Genomic DNA, 3,298 nt, shown 5'->3' on the forward strand with positions numbered 1-3,298 from the left:
CTCTCATGAATATACACATTCCCATATTCTACTGTGATACTCTCATGAATATACACATTCCCATATTCTACTGTGATACTCTCATGAATATACACTTTCCTATATTCTACTGTGGTACTCTGTGTAGAAGAAGAAATCAAGGCTCCTAGGAGCATCCTGACCTTCCTTCCATGAACTGCAGAGGCAATCAATGGAAAAGGTGCTTGGATACAGTTGTTGGATCTAAATCAAGTCATCTTCACTTTGTCTCTGTGTGCTATTGCGTTTTAAATAATGACGTTGTAGCAGATAAATTGTAAAGATATTTTGAACAAAGGATCCTCATGGGAACAGAGGAAATTTGAAAATTTTCTTCTGTTTTGTTTGTGGTTTCTGTTTTTGTAATTTAATTTTATTTAATTTGAGTGATGAAGATGGTTTCATGTAAGTTGACTTGCAATTTATTTTCTGTCTAATTTAGACATTCTATAGATTGAGTCCTACCCCTTTCCTTTGTGTTCCATGAGTCCTGAGTTTCTGTTAGATTAGACATGAGTGTTCTCTGACTATTACTGGTGTCATAAAGAAACTTCCTTAAAAAAAGAAAGGTGAAATTTTGGAACACTTATTAAAATGTATAGATTTTTGTATTTAGCACTTACTCCTTTTGTAAATAAGACAATTGCTCTAAAATTATCTTTAAAATTTGTATTAAATTAAATTTAAAAATTGTAACCAAGACAATGTTCACAAAGACATATGAAGAGCACTTAGATTTGTTTTTTGCACAGCACCTATATTGCACACCAGAGGGTTTGAGCCACTAAACTTTGTTTTTCCAGGTTCTGTTCGGTATTAACATTCCAACGTTGTATTCATGCAACAAAGACTAATAAGAGAAAACAGCACACTCTGGATCTATTTTAGTGATAAAGACAGGAGTGGGAAATGGTAGCCCCTACCCTGTCCTCATTACCACAGTGCTAAAACTGCCATCAATTATAATTGCCCGGCATCTCTCTAAAGTGAGACTTTGTTGGTAACTTCTCTTCAACAAGGGCTCTATCTCCTTTAATCCAGTCTGTCTGTGGAACATGGATGGAAATATATTGATAGTGCTTGCATTGATGGCATTCTCTCCACTTATAAAAGCTTGTGTTGAAAAAGACGTGATGTCAGCACATAACAGCGATTTCTATGGACAGCCATTTCTGTTTTATTGCCTATCATTTTATAGGCAAAATAGAAAATGTTCTAAGTGTTTACCTTGACCTATATTTCACAGACACAGTTAGTGATGCTGAGCGTGTCTTTTGTCTTTGCCAAATATGCAGAAATACCCCTTTGTCTGTGGCCTTGTGTTCAACATCCCACCCTCTGAACTGTGGATTGAACCTAGGGCTTCTTGCATGCGAAGCAAGCCCTCTGCCACTCACCTCAAGCAGCTATGCCTGTTTAGTTTACTCTAATTTACCTTCTGTCTTCTCTCCCATTGATTCTTTTTTCCACCAACAATTATCATGTCCATAAAGTTCTCTATTTGGAAAGTAAGACACTAGGTCAACAAGAGAAAAGCAGACATGCGAAATGTGAGTGAGTTCATGGTTCACAGTGCTACCACACTAAAAAACAAGAGAATAATAGACTAGAGATCACAAGCACTCGGTTGAGACAAAGTTCCCAGGGAGCTATCATTGTTATAATCTTTTTATCAAGGAAACTTTAGATATTTCTTGCTGTTTGATGACTATCTCAAATGGCAGTGGCTTAGTAATACTGAGCTATGCTTTGTCATAATTGTACCATAGGCTGGGCTGGACTCTCTTCTGATTTTTCTGCCATCTACTTGGGTTGGGGTATTCAGAATAGGTTCTTCCCTCACATATATTCCACCCTCTTCCAAATTTGTGACCTCCTTTTCTCTAATTGTGTGTTTGTATGTACAACTAAATATGTGCATAGAACATGCTGAGTCTGTGTAGTAATTGTTTACATGTGTACATTTTAAGTGTATATTTATATATGTATGTATCACCTTAAATATCTGGAATAGGTTGCAGCTGGCCCTCTCCACTGTCCTTTCCTCTCCTGGACACTACCTATGGAGTACTCTGTATGAGTGATCCAAGCCCTGCCTGAGAGCATGTCAAGAGCCTGAGTCCTGGCACATAGGCTCTTTCCAGGGCTGCTGCTGTCACATTTGACTAGGTCCCACAGCCAAAACAAGTCAGCATGGGAAGTGTGAATTGTGCCAGGCCTGAGTTACTGGAAAGTACTAACGCAAATGAAGCACTCAGGAAGTAAAGTCAGTCATGGAATGTTTGGGCTACGGTGTTAAGAAAATCTGTGGGATCATACAGTTACAGTGGAAGAGGTTGCATGAAGGACCTTGCTTCTATGAGAAGTGTGAAATGAAGAAGATGTTCTCTAGGCAGACTAGACAGAATTTACAGAAAGAAGGAGAGGGCATGAGTGAAGCCTGAAGAATTAAATGCTGGAAGATGGGACTAAAAGATTGTCAGAGGACCTGGATGTCAGTTAGCTGCAAGATTATATCTTCTAAATATCATGGGGAAGATATACCCATGAAATTTGAACAACTTGGAAGCCTAAGCAAGACCTGAACAGTGACAGTACCGATTGGCATTCCAACATGGCCATGGGAAGTGTCATCACCCCTAAATCAAGAGATACAGACAATTAAGGATTAGAGAGAGGGAGAATCAGCTCTGAAAACATACACATTAAAACAAATACCATATAGCCCCAGCATGTTCTATTCATATTATCATGCGTGTGCATGCACATGTGCATACACACACACACACACACACACATGCATGCACACAATTAGAGAAAAGGAGGTTATACATTCAGGAGAGGGGGCAGGGGAAGATATGGAAAGGGAGGGAAGGAGAAGAAGGAGTGAATGACATAATCATATTTTAATTACATAGACAATTTAAAAAACAAAATAAGCAAAGAACAACTAATCAAATGGCTCACACAGTGAGTATGTAAGATCTGAAGAAGCAGAAAGAGTGCACCAGTAAATGGTTTCAAGTATTTCAGGCCAGATTAGAGAGTGAAGATCCCACACATTGCTTTCAGATTTGTGAGAGTTTTAGAATTTTTTAATATCTCTAATTGAATTCAGCTCTCCCTTCAGCACATTCAAGATGGAGCATGAGTAATAATTCAGCTTTATTTGAGAAACTCACTGTGGACATGGACCAGCACTCTGACTTTAAAATGTGTGCTTATACAAGCTTGCAATCCCACCAACAATGGAGGAGTGTTCCTCTTTCTCCACATCCCC

At 38.6% G+C, this 3,298-nt stretch overlaps 1 pseudogene across 1 annotated transcript in view; it reads left to right on the top strand.

Moving 5' to 3' along the window:
- The first annotated feature begins 413 nt into the window (after positions 1-413).
- Positions 414-3,298, top strand: part of LOC110307715 — an 11,765-nt pseudogene continuing 8,880 nt past the window's right edge. Inside the window, exon 1 of the transcript XR_002379456.1 lies at positions 414-423. The product of XR_002379456.1 is annotated as an L-lactate dehydrogenase A chain pseudogene (transcript). The remainder of the gene's footprint in view (positions 424-3,298) is intronic.

Source organism: Mus caroli, chromosome 13 (genome assembly GCF_900094665.2).
Source record: "Mus caroli chromosome 13, CAROLI_EIJ_v1.1, whole genome shotgun sequence".
Taxonomy (NCBI): domain Eukaryota; kingdom Metazoa; phylum Chordata; class Mammalia; order Rodentia; family Muridae; genus Mus; species Mus caroli.